We start from the raw sequence: 20088 nt of genomic DNA on the forward strand, positions 1-20088 counted from the left end.
CAAAAAGATAAAACGATCGTTTATAAAAGTGAGATTGCTTGAGATTCTCAGTTTTCACTCCATTTGTTTTCTTGTTTGTTTGTTTGTTACCTTCGCATTCTGCGAAAGGTTATGTTTTGGTCGGCGTGTATTTATTTATTTATTTATTTGTAATCTTGTGATTCGTATAACTCAAAAAGTATGAAACCGAATTGCATGGAATTTGGTGGGATGATTGGTTATTAGCCAGGAAGCATTCGATTAGATTTTGGGATCGTTCGGGTCAAAGGTCAAGGTCAAGGTTACGAAAAGGTCAAAATCGTCTTTTTACGATAACACGGTCAATTTTTATTCAATTTGCATGCAACTAACGCCAAAATGTTCAGAATTCATTGCCTCATCTTGTGATATGCAATATGACACAATGACGCCCATACTCTTGTTACCGGTTAGGGGTCAAAGGTCAGGGGGGTCACGACCTTGAAAAATATGCGGTTTTTGTCATAACGCGGTCAATTCTTGTCCGCTTTACATGAACCCAGCACCAAAATGTTCAGAATTTAATGCCCGATCTTGTGACACAATGACGTCATAACACATGTCACCGGTTGGGGTAAAATGTCGGGGGGGGGTCACGCCCTTGAAAAATATGTGGTTTTCGGCATAACTCAGTCAATTCTTATTCGATTTGCATGAAACCAGCATCAAACGAGATTATCTTCTCTTGTTGAAACGTTGTATTCACCGAGCTTGTGAGTGAAGACTCGCCAAAACGACGTGAGTTGATTGTTGTTTAGTCCGTAGCCCCCGAAAGTTGGGGGGGGGTCATGACATTATAGATATGTGGTTTGTGTCATAAGACCATTCATATGAAACCAGTTCCCCACACTCATACCAAGAACAAAAAAAAGTAGTGGCGGCGAAGGTATGCGCTCTATGAGTGCTCGTTCTAGTTTTCTTGTTTGTTTGTTTTCTTGTTTATTTGTTTTCTTGTTTGTTTGTTTTCTTGTTTATTTGTTTTCTTGTTTGTTTGTTTTCTTGTTTGTTTGTTTGTCTGGGTGATATCTCAGCCATCCGTTCAGCTCGGAAGCTGAAATGTAGGAATAAAAGTGAAGATGTGCTTTGGAAAAAAAATGAATTTTTTTATTTTTGATTAATTAATTAATTGATTTATTACTTAATTATTGTTTTATTAATTACTTATTTATTTTCTTTCTCATTCTGACAATATGTTGGGCACCTTTTGAGCTTGGAAGCTGATATTTGGACACGACAGTGAACAAGTGATTTAGCTATAAAGGGTATTTTTGATTTATTAATTAATCAATTAATCGATTAATTATTCATTTTTCGATGAATGAATTTTCAAAGTGTTTCAGATTCGGATGAAACAGTGGTGGTTTAGGTATGCTATTGGGAAATTGATTGAGAAATCAATTATTTAACGACTTTTATTTATTTTAATTATGCAATTAAGAAGTGAATCAATCAATTATTGCACACCTCTCACTCCAAATCCGTCTCCTTATGCTGCATGGTGAGAAAGTATCATTTCTACATATTGACCTCAGAAGTACAATTCCGTCTCCACATACTGCACGGTGGCAATGTTACGAGCTGGAGGATTTATTTATTCATTTGTCATGAGGGTGGAGTACTTTGAATGTACCATTAATTGTAATTAAATACTTATTTTAGATGCGAAAGGAGAATACGATACTGATTGTACATTGTCATTGTTCTCCACTTTTCACAGGATATGCACGAGAAAAACAGCACATAATTATGTATAATATGGATCACGTGATGCAATGAAACTAGGTGTTCCTGCAACAAACTTTATCATTATAATTTAGAATTTCAGTTTCCGTGCTTTGATCTTTACCAAATGTGGAAACTAGTTCCTTCAGGTCAATGCTGTGTGCAGTTTCATGTTTTATTGACGAGCTGTTAGGTTTAGGGTTGGGGTTGGGTCAACATCTGAACAAATCTGAAGCATCAACATCTTTGGAGTCCCCATGTTGTAAAGATTGTTCTAATTTCCAGCAATGTTCCATCATTTGCTTTGATGTTCTAGTCTGCAAACTGTGAACATCGTAAAGGAAGCAAAGAACTAATTTGATGCATCTCTGTGAATTGTTCATCAACTGATTGGATTTCTGTGTCAAGGATTGAAAAAGAAAAAGTTTACTTTCAATTTTTCCTTGGGGTTCTGAATCGGCTCATCATCTGTTTCATATGTGAACTGCTTCCTGGTTCCCCTCCTAATATGGACCGGATCTGGTTCAAACGGTATCTCCAACTCTTCAGCAGGTTCAGTAATTCACGTGTTACAGTAATTCAACAATTTCAATCATACCACCCCCTCGCACCCACAATATCTCCATCAACTTCATACGGTTACCAGAGTCAACACAGTTCGTAGCACAGATAGTAAAGGCGGAGGGGAAAATGATGAGACAAAGCAGAGAAAGAACTATTTGAATGATTCCCACATGATGCCTGTGTGAAGTCGGTGCTGGGTTTGCTCAGGGAAGCTAAAGATGGCGGAGCTCAGTCGACATTCGCAGAGCTAAAGATGTTGCAGTAGCATCCTCCATTAGCGGCAGTTTTCAGATGGCGTTCGCGGGTCTTCAATACACTCTCATGGGGCATACTTCTGGCCTCCCCAAGGCGGGCTAAATTGCCTGGTTTGCCGAGCTGGACGTTAACAGTTTGTATTAATGGAAAAATACATGCACAGTCTGCTTGTTTGCTTGTTTAGTTTCATGAATAGTTTTTTCATTCACTTTTTACCAACCCCAAATTTTTCCACTAGGTGGTGACCCCCAAATTTTACCACTCCCAAAATAAGTGACCGCCGAATTTGCCTAATGGTTGCACTAGTCCTGGCTGCTGATGGTTGGTGTGGCCATCTTGGGTTTTCCACCCAAACTTGTGCTTCAAGGCCAATCAAAATGCTTGAAAAGAACATGAAAGACAGATTACATGGGGTACAATACTAAGAAGGAGTTCAAAGGGGTGATGTTGCTGCGACACACTCATTGGGGAGGGTGGACAACGTTGTCGATACATAAACTGATGCATGTCGAATATCATCACCGCACGACATTCATCAAAATAAATAACTAAACCATGCTAAGTAATGATGGCCTCCCTGATAAGTCATATCCATTTTGAAATCTCAGAACCGCCTTGCTGAGTCGAAAATGCTAAATCACACACACACACACACACACACCTAAAGTTTGAATACAGTGAGGGGTGGTGGGAAAGAGTGCAAACACAGTTGTAATGTGAGGAATGAACAATCATGACAAAACTTTATAGGATCACATTTTTTACCATGGTGCACCTAACTCAGGGTTTTAAACTGCCATTTTCTCACAATTCATCTGTATATATATGTATATATATATATATATATATATATATATATATATATATATATATATGTATATATATATATATGTATATATATATATATATGTATATATATATATATATATACATATATATATATATATACATATATATATATATATATATATATATATATATATATATATATATATCTATATATATACATATATCTTTGGTAGCACGAGGTCAAACTCTTTGCGCTTGCATAAAGAAACAAACATACAGGCCAAGATATATATATATATATATATATATATATATATATATATATATATATATATATATATATATATATATATATATATATATATTTGGGTGTTTCACAAAATTAATTTTCACCAAATTTTGCCAGATCGCTTTTTGTCTAGTTCCAATTGGCATTGTAAGCATCTGTACCAACCAAAAATGGAGTCAATTGCTGCACATTTAGGGGTGGCACACCTTTTCACAATGTTGATGTTTTTTTCTATTTTCAGGAATAATGGCATCAAGAAAGAAATGTAACTTGCTCGAGAAGCCCCCTCTATCTTCCATTTTAGGAGCTCTCCTTCCCTCAAAGGAGCAAGTGCTACTCCACCTCCTCTATCATATTGAAGAGGGGAAGGCATTATCAAAGGCGACAACAGCAACAATGGATGAAGTAAAGAAGATATGGGAGAGAGCCAGTTTACTGACAATGACGGATGCCAATCTTCGAAAAAAGATCAAGAAGCTGTATGCGGAGTACAAGAAACTAATAAAAGAGAAAAACAGAGAGACGGATGGAGCTCTTTTACGTCGTGAAACTTGGCTAGGGGATCTTCAGGACCTCTTCGATATTGCTGCAGCAAACATATTCGACCTGAAGATCCCCGAAGAAGACAAAGAATTTCTAAGGCGCCAAAGAGAAGACCGGATGTCATGCTCTTTTGGATGTGTAGACAAGGTTCAGCAAGGGAAGGATAAGAGAAAGAGGGCAAGAGAAGCTGAGAGAAATGCAAGAGCTGAACACAGTGCAGAAACAATGGCAAAACAGAAGTGTATCCGAGGTACTCACACGCTATCTCGATTGAGGGAAGAAGTTGGACAAGATTCATCAACAGCCTCTGAAGATGGTTCAGACGAAGAGTTCGCTTACAGGGCAACGCCTGCCAAGCCCAGCCATATCTCACATGCAGGATTAAAGAAGCGAGGCTCATCTGAAGTACTTGTTGCTTCATTGACAACAACATGGGACAGAGAGGGTCTATCCAATCGTCAGGCTGCTGCATCCTTCATAGTGACAGCAAAGAGCTTGGGACATGATGTTAGCAATTACTCAGTAATTCTATGCAACTGTCCATAGAGCTTAGGTTGAGCAATAAAAATTGGGAAAAAGTGTGCCACCCTTTACTGGTGTCCTATTGGCTCAATTTTTGGTACAGATGTTCAAAATGTCAATAAGAACAAGGCAAAACGTGATCTGGCAAAATTTGGAAAACTTTTACTTATACCATTATATTGTGAACCACCCTAATATATATATATATATATATATATATATATATATATATATATATATATATATATATATATATATATATATATATATATATATATATATATATATATATATATATATATGTTGTTACGGCCACAGAAACCGAGACACCAGCTTGTCACTCGGAGATTAATCCCCGGTTGTCCTTGGAAGAGCCGGACCTGGGGCCACTGCTCACAATTAACGTTGTGGTACGGTGGGTTGTTTTAGAACCACGAACGCCTCCCAGTTAACCACGAGTTCCAGTGTCCACCATCTAATTATGCTATTTAGCTGGAGGTCACGTGGTTACCTGAACAGGGAGCGTGCCCTTGGCAACGCACCAATCTTATCTTGATTATATTTTAATTAGTGCGGCCGAGCGTTTTAATCGCTGGTGCGTGCCGACTATTTTTGGTCAAATCGGTGGTAATTACCTCCCAGTCTATCTCGGTTCGGACAATGCTAGACCAATGGAAGGAAAAGACAAACACGGACAGGTTGGAAGTCAACAAATGATATATTAATAAGAAAATAAATAAATAAAAAGAAAATTTTATTTGCTGAGGTAAATAAGTGAATAAATTCCAAAGCAATCGAAATAAATAATTAATCAGGCAAAATCAATCAAAATGACAGGAAAGAGACAGAGAGCGGATGCTTATCAGGGATTGACTTACAACTAAACACAGACAAGGATAGCCAGCAGATCATTCGGGGGGGGGGGGGGGGAGAAGAGTCGTCTCGCTCACCAGAGAGAAGTCGTCCATGAAGTGAAAACGTCCTGCAATGTGTGTGCGTGTCTTGTCTGTCGCCAGCACCCAACCTTGCCGTGCACCCACGAACAGCCTTGAACGCCAGTCGACACCTGTGGGGGGGGGGGCACCAAGATCGTCTGTCGTGGGTTTCGACCCTGGTGCTGTGACACGGCAGCTCTTCACACTTCATGAAACTGGTGACGTCCAGTGACCGACACTGTCCATTGATGACTGACCCGCGCCTCACTCGTTGTGACCGACCTGTGCCTCACTCGTTTTCGGCGCTGCTCACACCCACACGTGCACCATACGCTTGCATGCTCAAGCACTGGAAAGGACAAACTGACTGACGAATTGTCTCATTGTTGGAGCCGGTCAGACACCCACACGCTCACTCGCTCGTTTGCTCACCTCTTCCTGCACGTGCTTGCCCACTCTTGTTCGCTCGCGCTTCCTTTCTGGTTCGCTTGCCCGCTTCTTGCTCACTTCTCTTCTTGCATGCTTCCTCTTTCGCTTTCTTTTTAGCTTGCTTGCCCGCTTCTTGCTCGCTTCTCCGCTTGCACGCTCCCTCTCTGGCTCTCTTGCTCGCTTCTCTCCCAGAACGGAACTCCAATTCTTTGTATATATGCGGCCCGTCTCGGCAGGCACGGTTACCATGACAACTCATGCTCTCGAAAAAGGGCGGGTCTTGGCGTTCATGAAAGAAATGTGTGTAAACGTTGCTAAAGAAAAATAGGCAGGCATCGGTGCTCGTGAAAGAATTATGTGCATAAATGTGTCTGTCGTTAAGAAAAAAAGCTTCCCATAAGAGAGGGGATCTATTCTTTACCCTTCTCAACACATCACCTTTAAAATCCCACTAAACATGGGGATGGGGGCTAATCTGGACTGGACATGCATTTGAGGAAAGAACTGTCTGAGGACCTGAATGTGTGGATGCATTCATCAGACCGGATTCTGAAATCAGTAACAATATATATATATATATATATATATATATATATATATATATATATATATATATATATATATATATATATATATATATATTTTCCGAGTTTGTGGTTTCGTGTCACGCTATCTTCGACTTTGTTCTGCGCTCGAGTAACGTGATATTCGGCTTACATTATCTCAAAGACCATATGAGGTGCATGGTATAAAAAAAGTAAATAAAATGGTTCTGAAACAGTGAAATCGTGCCAAAAACGGTTACTGTTGCCTTCTCACGATCATGTCGGTTCTCGGACATTACGGTGCAAATTATACCAACTACAAAACAAGGGTTCCACAATGACAATGCTATAACCCAAAACATTGTGTATCAAGAAGTACTTTGAACATTGTATTCCACTTACTGCATTAAAGTAAAATTACTACTAATACTCTGCATCAGTTACTTTCTCAAACACACCCACCCCAACATGTCGTGCAGAGCGTGGGTTATGCTAGTATATGTATATATATATATATATATATATATATATATATATATATATATATATATATATATATATATATATATATATATATATATATATATATATATATATATATTGCACAGTGGTTAGGGCAGCGGCTTGGGATCCAAAAAGGTCCTGAGTTCAAGCCCCGTTGGGCCACTGAATTAATATACCAGGGGGTTGACTCAGCCTGTCATCCTTCCGAGGTCGGCGAAATGAGTACCAGTATACTGGGCCGGTGTATACCCCGGTTAAAATAGGTGTACCATATCCCTGTGTCGTAAGAGGCGACCAGGGTTGCGTCAGGAAGGGCATCCGGCGTAAAACATGTGCCAAATCACTATGCGGATCATACGGATGATCCGCTGTGGCGACCCCTAAAGGCCCGGTCACACCTTGACGTTTTAGCCAGCAATGGCAACGTATTAAAATTTATGTAAAACGCTGGCTGACCTTGAACTCTTGATGTTTTTTTTTAAAGATTCGGACGTATTCATAGCGACTTGGTCTTATGTATAACGCATTGGTAACGGACACAGAACGTTTCGTTGTGTTATAGATAACTTATACCAACAAATGCTGAACCTGTTGTCGGCCTACACAACCGATGCCCAACGATAGTCTAACCTAGGCATAGTGCGTTGCACGCATCGCCGACGATGTCGTGACGTAGCCTATTAAAAGGCTGACGCACAACGATTCGAATCATAACTGCCCTAGAAATGGAAGTGTCAACATCGCGGTCACACCTTGGCGATCTTGCCAGCGTATGCCGACATAAGAAAAATGTGTCTAAAACGTTGGGACACGTCAAATACGGTATGAGTAAGTTTGGTATACGTGAGTACAACGCTAAAGTACGCTATCATACGTCGTAGTAAGTAGAGTACGTCAAGAAATTTTAAACATGTTCAAAATTTTACGACGCACTCGGTGTATGACATACGTTCCGCATGCGATGGGGATAAGTTTTACACACGATATGTGGACGCTTACACACGTCCACAAACGCTACTTATAAGCTACACATAAGTCGAAACACGTCGCGGTAATGTCTTTTTTACGCGAAACTTATTTCTAACTTATGTTTGACGTGCTTTGAACCAATTCTTTACGTAGTCCCAACACACATCGACGTATGTAGACGTATTCCAATGACGTCTTCCTGTCGACAAAAAAAAATAAATGAACGTGTTTCTAGCTTACAACTGCCATATAAAGACGTGTTCCCAGCGGTTTTGGGAATTGATATATAAAAATGCTGCTCATAAAAGGGGAACCCAACAGTGTTTTCGAGTCCTTTTTGAGTCGATGTCCATGTCAGCAGTAACAGTATCAGTATCAGTATTAGTATTAGTATGAGTAGTAGTTTGTTCATGTTGGCAGTAGTAGGTGAGTGTGAGGGGGAGGGTGTGGGTTATGATGGATCGTCCTTGCGTTTAACGATTTAACGATTTAAATGATAAACTCAACGATTTAAATGGCTGCATCTCCACCATTGAAAGTAGACGCTTGCGCTCAACAATTGGATTTTTTTTACACTCAACGACTTTTAAACGGTACCACTCAACTATTTTCATTGTTTACAATGAACGATTTAAATTGCTGTCACTCGCCTTTGTTTTTTGACGCTGGGGTTTGGAAATTTGAAGCGTTTCTTCTGAACGTGTTAAAACGCTCAAACTCGACTATTTTAAATAGACGCTGCCGATGGACAATTGGAATCATAGCCAAGCTAGACATCGAAGTGTGAACATCCTCGCCATGCCGAAGAAAAGTTTGAAGAATGCTGCAAATAAGTGTCCTGGCCGTGGCCGTGGACGCTGACGCAAGGACGATCCATTATACCGACGTCTTTCAGCCTATGAGTAACTTAAAAGTAACGTCTGTCGATGTGTGGCAACGATCGCGTAACGTGCCAACAACACGTTAATTATAGGTTAGAAATAAGTTTCGGGTACGCTAAACATTACCTCGGCGTGTCTCAACTTATGATTAACTTACAAGTAGCATGTGTTGACGTCTGTCAACGATCGCAGACCGTGCATACAACTTGTGGCCAGCGTAGCGGAACGTGTGAGTCATACGCCGGCATACGTCGTGAAATTTCATGCATGAAAAAATTTGAGGACAACCGAAAAGTACAACGTTTAAAGCCAGCATACAACGACGTATGGCAGTGTTTTTCAGCGTGCTCTCAATGTTATCAAAACTTACCCATAATGTATTCAACGTGTGCCAGCGTTTTAGAAAAAAAATTCAAAAATCGGCATACGTTGGCTAAAACGTCAAGGTGTGACCGGGCCTTAATGGGAGCAGCCTAAAGAAGAAATATATATATATATACCGGGCGTAGTGGCGTGCGCCTGTAATCCGGCTACTCGGAGGCTTGGGTTGGAGGATCGCTTGAGGACGGGACTCTGTGCTGGGCCATGCTATGAGTGGGTGTAGGGCAGCCAAGAATCATGGCGAAACCCAATCCTTATCCCTGTGTCGTAAGAGGCGACCAGGGTTGCGTCAGAATATATATATATTATATATTATATATATATATATATATATCCTGACGCAACCCTGGTCACCTCTTCGGTCGGTCAGCCTGTCTGTTTATCTGTCTTTTATGCAAGTGAAAACCATTTGTGCTTGTTGTAGCAACTCTAAAGCTGCACCTTAAATCCTGGAGAATGGTACCATCCCAGCCGAGGCTGGATGTTGCCAAGCTCAGGGATGAGAGAGTAGCTGAGGAGTTTGCGAACAGGCTGAGTGGACACTTGGGGGTTCTGGGTGCTTTGGGGGGTCCTGAAGAGTTGTGGAGCGCCTTCAAGACCACCGTCCTTGATGTTGCCGGTGGATGCCTTGGAGCTCACCGCAGGGCAAAGAAGAACCGCAGGGCCGGTGGATGCCTTGGAGCTCACCGCAGGGCAAAGAAGAATTTTGTCTCTCAAGGGACACTGGATACCATTGACCAGAGTCGCAGGGCCAGGCTGAATGGCAGAGCTGAGCTGTTCAGGGAGCTGAGGCGTAAAACTGTACGTGCACTGAGCGTGGACAAGGAGGCCTATGTGCGAGGAATCTGTGAGGGGGTAGAGCATCACCTGTGGACAGGTGATTCTCGTCCCGCTTACAGGGGAATTCGCGCATTACGTTCATCCAAGCCCATCCCTCGGAGCACTACAGTTCGAGCAGAGAGTGGTAGGCTCTTGACAGAGGAGTCTGAAGTGAAGGCCCACTGGGCCGGTTACTTTGAGCGGTTGTACCAGGCTGATCCCTCAACTGTCGAGTTGGACGTCAAGGGTGTTACAATCCCTGTTGCTGACCCTCGAATCAACTGTGGTCCACCTACACTTGTGGAAACACGGGCTGCGGTGAACCAGTTGAAACGGGGCAAAGCTCCAGGGATCTGTGGCATCCATGCCGAACTTCTCAAGGCTGGTGGAAATGCTGCACTCGTGTCGTTGCATGCAGTTTTGTGCTCTGCCTGGAACACAGGCATCATCCCAACTGACTGGAAGAGGGGCCTTGTTGTCCCTCTCTGGAAAGGGAAGGGTGATCGCCAAGACTGCAACAACTACCGAGGGGTGACGCTGCTCTCAGTGCCGGGCAAGGTCTTTGCTCGGATAATTCTCGATAGGGTTCGCCAACATCTGCTTGAGCACCAGCGTCCAGAGCAGTCAGGCTTTACACCAAAGAGGTCAACGATTGACCGTATCCTTGCACTTCGTGTCCTCACCGAACGCAGATGAGAGTTTCGGCAGGGGCTGCTTGCAGCCTATGTTGATCTCTGTAAAGCGTTCGATTCAGTGAATCGGGATGTCCTCTGGAGGATTCTTGGTCTTCGTGGGTTGTCACCAAAACTGATCAATCTGATGTCTGAACTCTACTCTGGTACTGAGAGTGCTGTGAAGTGTGGTGGTACCATCTCTGACTTATTTCCAGTTGTTACTGGAGTTCGTCAGGGATGTGTACTTGCCCCCACACTTTTCAGCACTTGTATGGACTGGATTCTAGGGAGGATGTCGGAGAGATCAAGTTGCGGTGCGTCATTTGGGAATGTCAAGATCTCGGACCTTGACTTTGCAGATGATGCAGTCATCTTTGCGGAGACTTTAGACATCCTCTTGGGGGCCCTCGAGGTGCTGAATGAGGAGTCGGTGCCGTTGGGATTACGGGTTTCTTGGGTCAAAACGAAGATCCAGGCTTTCGGTGACATCTTGGATGCTGCTGTCCTGTCTGTGTCTGTTTGTGGTGAGGATGTTGAGGTCGTGGAGAGATTCACTTAGCTTGGCAGTGATATTCATGTCTCCGCAGGTTGTGAGCCGGAGGTCAATAGACGTCTGGGTCGGGCCTGGGGAGTCATGGATTCACTGGATCATGGGGTGTGGCGCTGTCGGTACCTGTGCGGGAGGACGAAAGTCCGAGTCTTCAGGTCCTTGGTACTTCCAGTCTTGCTCTATGGGTGCGAGACCTGGACTCTGACCAAGGATCTGAGACGGAGACTTAATTCCTTTGGTACCAGGTCTCTTCGGAGAATCCTTGGCTATCGCTGGTCGGATTTTGTGTCCAACGAGCGGTTGCTGAGAGAGACTCGGATGAGATTTGTTACCTGCATAGTCCGTGAGCGTCAGTTGCGGCTGTATGGACATGTGGCTCGTTTTCCTGACTCTGATCCTGCTCACCAGATTCTCTCAGCGAGGGAGTCTCATGAGTGGAGGAGGCCAGTGGGCCGACCACATGCCTCGTGGTTGCAGCAGGTTGACCATCATCTCAAGGAGATGGGGATGGGCCTGGCATCTGCCTGGGGTATGGCCAGACGGAGGCCCCTGGAGTACCGGCGGAAAGTGGACGCAGCGACGTGCTGTTCTGGCACATGCTCCCATACCTGACCTGACCTGAAAACCATTTGACCTTAAGCTACCAAGAAAACCATTTCACCTAGAGCGACCAAGAAAGGAGAGTATAGTGCAAGGGATCTGCAACAACTTTGATCGCCCCCCCCCCCTGCAGTTTGATTTGGCGTAATTCTACATTTTGGTGCATTTTTCCCGAAAATCGGTTCCATCATTTTCTTCCACATCATGTCCCATCATGTGCATAATGGTTGTGACAGGAAGTGAATGTGGCAGTTTTATTTTTTTTTGCAGTTTTCGAAAATCCCCAAAACTTTCCCATGCCACCAAATAAACGGGCAAGTTTGGGCAGATCTTCATCAGCAGCCAGAAAAAAAAAACAAAGAAGCCTGGAAGCAGGAAAGCTCATTAGAAGGTCAATCACGCCTTGTAGCCAACCTTGAACAACATGCAACAGTCAGAACAACAGAAACATTGCAAGAAAGACAATCTCCTCATGAAAAGTCTTTTGTCTTCAACTTTATGATATTTAAATTGGGGAAATAATGTGAAATCTATCCCAGGCAATGCAGTGTACCTCAGCTAGTAACTTATAAACACATGAGCATACCACCTGTCACCATCCCTGAAAGTAGATCCATACATACAATGCTTCATAAAAAGACCAATTTTTGTTTTTCGTATTTCAACATGGCTCCCTATATAATTGGTGAGATGGTGAACTCCGATCATCAAGTATGATATCAGATGCAAAAAACAACTGTTAAGTAGGACGTTACAATGATCGGTAAGATTGGCGAAGGAGTCACGTGATCTCTCGAATGTGTCAATCGCTCGTTATTTAGAAACCGAAAATAGTACTAACATAACCTATACATCGATATAAAAGTAATATTGCTGTTCATCTCACAACATATACCTCTCAAGGGTGAAAGAAGAGTTTGTAGAAAAAAGGTTATCTCTCTCTCTCTCTCTCTCTCTCTCTCTCTCTCTCTCTCTCTCTCTCTCTCTCTCTCTCTCTCTCTCTCTCTCTCTATCTCTATCTCTATCTCTATCTCTATCTCTATCTCTATCTCTATCTCTATCTCTATCTCTATCTCTATCTCTCTCTCTATCTCTATCTCTCTCTCTATCTCTATCTCTATCTCTATCTCTATCTCTATCTCTATCTCTATCTCTATCTCTCTATATCTCTATATCTCTATATCTCTATATCTCTATATCTCTATATCTCTATATCTCTATATCTCAATATCTCTATATCTCTATATCTCTCTCACTCTCTCTCTAACTCTCTCTCTATATCTCTATATCTCTATATCTCTATATCTCTATATCTCTATATCTCTATATCTCTATATCTCTATATCTCTATATCTCTATATCTCTATCTCTATATATCTCTATCTCTATATATCTCTATATCTCTATATCTATATATCTCTCTCTCTATATCTCTATATCTCTATTCTCTATCTCTCTCTCTATCTCTCTCTCTATCTCTCTCTCTATCTCTCTCTCTATCTCTCTCTCTATCTCTCTCTCTATCTCTCTATCTCTCTCTCTCTCCCGCAAAAATTTAAAGCAAGCGATTTTGATCATATACATGTTCTACCCAAAAGCTTTACAATAATATGTTCAATTTTGTTGATTTTTCAGTTTCAAAAAAAAAATGTTAAAAAAAAAATGTCCTTAATTGTGATAGTCCAAAAGATGTACCTTAGATCCCGGGCAACACTGCGTACCTTTGTGGGAGGAGGGAAGGGAAGGGTGGGGTGGGAGTCCATGGGGAGGGGTGGGAAGAGGGAAGGGGAAGAGGGACCTGGCGTTACTTGGCAATGCCAGGTACCTTTGCTAGTCCTAAATATTTCTAGGTAACTATATCTAACTCAAGCTTAATCCTATCTACTTTTTTTTTCTGCTGCCATTTAATGAGGTCAGGCGAATTTGTCAAAACATGTAAAACTTGGGAAAAAATGGAACAAGAAAACAGGTTTCTTGATAACCACCTGTTTTTTTATGAGGTTACTTCCTATATCAGTGGAAATGTAAACATCATGCATGCACGACCTTATATATAGGGTGGTATAAATTCCATGAAACTCAAGGTGGAGGTGGGGGTGGGGGAGTGAGGTGGTTACTTGTATGAACATATGGTCCTCTCAAGACCCCAAAATATACATGTGAGTGAGGTTCAATTGTACTACAAACGAGATAGCCACAATAGTCCAAGACTTGCCAATATAATTTTTTTTCGTGCGAAGAAATCGATGAAAAGGTTCATAAATTGGCTCTAGAATGACTATGAGATTTTTCTGCAGAGGTCTATCCTGGCAAACAGACTTAATTAGAATTCATTCGCTTCACCAAGGCACTAATTTATGATTTTCTGACATCTCAAATATCACTGCTGCACAAGCAACAAATTGGAAATATCTTTCAAAATGTTTCTATCAATCTGTGCATCTTTAATCTGGACTCATCATGGTTGCCCTTCGCCGCCCAAGGACGACTGTTCACACGATACATCCAAACAACCTGGGAACGTGAATTTGTTTGGAGTGTAGGAACTGCTACCCAGACAACAATCACACTCTAATGTAGCAAGCAGGGTAACCTGGTGCTTTGTAGCTTCCAAGAGGACAAGACCACTTGCTACACTCAGTTTAGGCAGGAATTTGTAATTTGTTCAGGATGTTAGTGATAACTCAACTACTCTTTATGAAAGACTCCATGGCATATTTAATGTCCACCAACAACTGGTGCTGGCAGACAGGCTTGGACAGCTCAGACATTGATGCTACGCCCGCCCTGCATGCGTAACACCGGAATGAAAGTTTATCGCGCGATCAAGATGCGAACCCAGGCAAGAACAATTCAAAGACGATTTTGCATACGTTGAAGCTATATCCTGCCAGCACACACCAGCTCAGGTGAACGTCCATATTGAAAACTGGGCATCATATAAAAAGACAACAAATTGTCAACAAAGATCCGAGATAAACCAGCTGCTGACTGTGCTTAGTGAGTCTTTGAAGTATTGAAAGTGACATCCACCGACAAATTAGCTTTGACAAGATTATTGATGAGTCAATGGCTGGAAAGTTTCAGTTGGACAGTTTTATTTTTAAGATCCCTTTTTGTGTTGCTTTTAGTTGGTGAAATTACATACATTTGTGATAATCTGTAAATTGTTGGACATGTATTCTCTCCTCCCTCCTCTCATGTCTGAGTAACTCGGGATTCCCTAAGGCTTGATCGGCACTGAGCATGACTGCCCTAAAGTCTATGTTTGGCACGCTCTGTCACAGAGCCCCATCAAAGGCCATTATTCTTTACTGAACCCCCAGCGATAGAACAGTGGTGTAGCATGCCAAACCTGCCAGCACCAGCGAACGTCAAAAGATCACAGATGCTATCTGTGCCATTCCACAGGAGCACATCCAGAATGCTATGGATGAGTTTGAGCGACGAGTACATCAAAGATCTCACAATGTAAATGGTAGGCAGTCATGTGGAGGTGTGTGAAATGTGACTAGATCCCTCATCCACATCACCATTCCCTCATGATTGTCCATAATCCATCATCCACATCCCCATTCCACCATACACATCCCCGTTCCATCATCCACGTGCCCTTTTCATCATCCACATCCCTGTTCCATCATCCACGTGCCTGTTCCATCATCCACATCCTTGTTCCATCATCCACGTCCCCGTTCTATCATCCACATCCCCATTCCATCATCCACGTCCCCATTCCATCATCCACGTGCCTGTTTCATAATCCCCATCCCCGTTCCATCATCCACGTGCCCGTTCCGTCATCCACATCTATGTTCCATCATCCACATCCCCGTTCCATCATCCACATCCCCGTTCCATCATCCACGTGCCCGTTCCATCATCCACATCCCCGTTCCATCATCCACGTGCCCGTTCCATCATCCACATCCCCGTTACATCATCCACATCCCCGTTCCATCATACATGTGCCCGTTCCATCATCCACATCCCCGTTCCATCATCCACATCCCCGTTCCATCATCCACGTGCCTGTTCCATCATCCACGTCCCCGTTCCATCATCCACATCCCCGTTACATCATCCACATCCCCGTTCCATCATACATGTGCCCGTTCCATCATCCACATCCCCGTTCCATCATTCACATGCCCGTTTCATCATCCACGTGCCCGTTCCATCATCCACGTGCCCATTCCATCATCCACGTGCCTGGTCCATCATCCACATCCCTGTTCCATCATCCACCTGCCCGTTCCATCATCCACGTCCACATTCCATCCTCCACGTCCCCGTTCCATCATCCACATCCCCGTTCCATCATCCATGTGCCCGTTCCATCATCCACATTCCATCATCCACATCCCCGTTCCATCATCCACATCCCCGTTCCATCATCCACGTGCCCGTTTCATCATCCACATCCCCGTTCCATCATCCACGTGCCCGTTCCATCGTTCACATCCCCGGTCCATCATCCACATCCCCGTTCCATCATCCACGTGCCTGTTCCATCATCCACATCCCCGTTCCATCATCCACGTGCCCGTTCCATCATCCACGTGCCTGGTCCATCATCCACATCCCCGTTTCATCATCCACGTGCCCATTCCATTATCCACGTGCCTGGTCCATCATCCACATCCCCGTTCCATCATCCACGTGCCCGTTTCATCATCCACATCCCTGTTCCATCATCCACCTGCCCGTTCCATCATCCACGTCCACATTCCATCCTCCACGTCCCCATTCCATCATCCACATCCCCATTCCATAATCCATGCCCCCATTCTCATTCCATCATCCACCTACTCATTCCATCATCCATGTCCCCATTCCATCATCCACATCCTATTTCCATCATTCACATCCACATTCCATCCTCCTCCTCCATTGCCCTTCATGCTCCTCTGCAGTCCATCATCCACATTCCATTATGCTCTTCTGTGGTCCATCATCCATATTTACCCTGCGCTCGCAAAGTGAAAAGCAAGGTTAAGCGATCGGTAGCGTATGTAGTGTGTCATACGTCATACATCGTACGTGTCTGCATTTTGTTAAGAGCATGAATCGAAAACCATTCAGCGGAGGAAATAGAAACTTTACCACATCTTACATATGACCATGTGATATAGCAGTCACTCTTTTGAGGCCAAATAGGCCAATTTTCGAAAATCCTCAATTTTCATCTGATTGACTAGAAATTTGAATAAGATCTGCAAATCAACTCACTAAATTCAACCACCAACTATTTTTGAGGTCAACAAAGGCTAAAAGGTCAATGTCACGAGAAAAACCCATGAAAATTCAGAATAATGATATTAAAACTCAGAAAAACAAACCTGAACAATAATAATGATAAGTGCAGATGTAGCATCTGACCACCTGCTGTTAACCACACCATCACTCTTGCAGCACTTCCGGTTTCCGCAAACGTCGTGTTGGAATGCGACAGGCCGGCATCTCATGGTTTTGTATCTCTGATGATTATTCCAGTAAAAGAACTCGGAATTGGAATGGTGACTGCTCTGATACATCTACCTCATCACCCTGCACCATCACACAACAATACTGTTATCGGGCAACACTCCTGAGGTTTTTACCATGAGTACATGGAGGTATTGGTGTCAGTTTCTTGGAAGACATCCTCCAGAATCTTCAGCACCGTTTCCCAATTCAAGTTCTCCAGCCCACATCCATTCTTTGACATGGAGACCTTGATTATCCGATGAGCAATGCAGTGGTTTATCATCGCTTCCAAGCTTTCCTTCAAGCTGGTGCACATTGATCTCAGGTCAGCACTTTCCTTTGTGATGAGGTAGTACACAAATCTGATTCCTTTATTAGGCACCACGCAATCTCTGGTCTTCCTTGTGTGGGTGAACAGCTCTTGTGTACCAGAGAACTTCTCGTCAAAGAGTGTGAGCATTCCTGCTCCCATGGGGCAATCTCTGCTAATGCAGGGTGCAAGTCTCTGTTGGGGGCACTTAACAATGTCTCCATCAACCAGCTGAATCCTGGATTCCTGGGTGCTTACTATCCTTCTCACCAAAGATGGTTTTCCCAATGACTCAAAGGTCAATGTTTGTGGAGGTTTAACCTGTCTCTTTGGTCAGGAATAGTTGCAATTTTGGGTGTTTTCTTGTACTACTTCTTCCTCCAACTCCAGGAGCTCCTGCAGTCCTTCACTGGCGTACCTCTCTGCCTCTTCACTGGGGCCACAGTCTTCCAGTACTTTCTGCATGATTACTGGAGATGGAGATGGATTTGGCTGTCGTTGTATGCTCCTCCATGTTTGAAACGCTATGGCGTCAGAGTTGAGATCCGAGATATCCAGTCCCACTACTGTACCCCATCTGGCTTGGTCCTCAAAGATTTCATCTTCTGACTCACTAACTTGGTCCAACCATTCCTTAATGGAACCTTGGTGGCATATCTGCATTCTCCTCAGTACTCTTTCACTCTGTGCTGTTCCCTCTCTGTGCAGTCTCTGCTGAGGTTCTGCCACAGGGAGGGAGTCACATGGCAACAGAAAATTAAGGTGGTGGATCCTGGCTCTGCCACTCCCATTTTCAGGTCTCACCTCATACACTGGGCTATCTGGAGTCTTTCTTCTGACAATAACGTAAACCTGGTCTTCCCAGAAGGATCGGATCTTCCCAGGGTCTCCACTCTCACCAACATTCTTCGCCAAGACCCAACCACCTGATTGCAGCTCGACACCATCGACTCTTTTGTCATCTGACAGTTTTCCCCGAGTGGCCTGCTTGGCTGCAGTTTTGCTCGCGATCTCATGTGCATCCCTCGTCCTGTTCCTCCACTTCTCTCCATAGTCAGCATAAGAGCCCTCTTTCCCCTCAATGTCAAAGCCAAAAAGTAAGTCCATCAGGAGTCTGGGAACCTTTCATAGAGCAGGAAGTATGGAAAGAACCCTGTTGCTTCATTGTGGGTGCAGTTATAGGCATGTACCACACTTGCGAATGAGCTCTTCCAATTTTGTTTTTGTTCTTCAGTCAGAGTCCTGTTAAACCTCTCTACCTATCCATTCCCTTGAGGGTGGTTTGGTGTGATGTGGGAGCCGTTAATCCCTCTTTGTTGCTTCAACTGGGCCATCAGTTGATTTTCAAATTCTCGTCCCATATCGCGATGGATTCGTGTGGGAAAACCAAACTTCAGCACAAAGTCAACGAATATCTTGTCTGCAACTGTTCTTGCTGACTTGTTGGTTGTTGCATAGGCCTGTGCAAATCGGGTGAAACGGTTCATCACCACGAGAATGTACTCATAATCCTCCTTTACACGTTTTGAGGTGCAGGAAGTCGATGGACAGCAATTCAAAGGGCGATGTGGTCTTTATAGTCAGCATGGGTGCTCGCGTGACTTGGCTTGGTTTTCGCTTCACTAAGCACTTGCATTTCTGTGTTACAAATCTCTCCACATCCCGCTGCATCCTTGGCCAGTAGAATTGATCCCTGATAAGGTCTAACATTCTTTCAGAGCCCAGGTTCCCCATATCCTTGTGCAGCGCCTTGTATACAAGTGGATGGTAGCAACGGGGCAACACGAGTTGGTTCCTTGTTGCAGTCTTGTGATGCAGAAAACCTTTGCTATTTACCTGCGGTTTTGACCACTCCCTCAGCAAGACCTTCACCTCAGGGCTTTCCTTTTTCACTGTCATATTGCTTTGGGTGCTCACCCTGGTCTTTGAGCTTCAGCACCAGGCCAAAGACAGGATTCTCTCTTTGAGATGACTGAAGATGACTCATTGGACTGGGATGTAATGAGGTAGGAGGCCGGTCAAGTTGAATCCCTGTGGGCATTGCATTGATGGCCATCAGACTTATATGTGGCATGAGGTCCCTCTGTGTGGTGGATACCCCTTGAATGATAGCTTCAGCCACCTCTGGACTCATTCCTTCTGTACACCCTTCCATTAACTCACAGAGATCAAGAGGCATGCAAGACAGACCATCCGCATCTGCATTCGTTCGGTCTGGCCTGTAGTTGACATCAAAGTTGAAGTCCGTCAATTCAGCAACCCATCTCTGCCCAGTCGCATTCAGCTTTGCCGTTGTGAATACATATGTGAGTGGGTTGTT

The 20088-nt window shown here is 43.5% G+C and overlaps 1 protein-coding gene across 4 annotated transcripts in view; it reads right to left on the bottom strand.

Moving 5' to 3' along the window:
* LOC147035645 (uncharacterized) overlaps positions 1 to 20088 on the bottom strand; it is a 121565-nt gene that overhangs the window by 17323 nt on the left and 84154 nt on the right. Inside the window, exon 1 of one of the 4 annotated variants that reach the window (XR_015049194.1) lies at positions 5653 to 6342. The exons of the other annotated variants lie outside the window; for them this stretch is intronic. The gene's annotated coding sequence lies outside the window, so the exon portion shown is untranslated. Of the gene's footprint in view, positions 1 to 5652; positions 6343 to 20088 lie in introns of those variants that run through there. 4 annotated transcript variants of the gene reach the window in all.

This window comes from Eptatretus burgeri, chromosome 1, assembly GCF_056783735.1.
Source record: "Eptatretus burgeri isolate ZD-2024b chromosome 1, Ebu_testis_v1, whole genome shotgun sequence".
In the NCBI taxonomy this organism is placed as follows: Eukaryota; Metazoa; Chordata; class Myxini; order Myxiniformes; family Myxinidae; genus Eptatretus; species Eptatretus burgeri.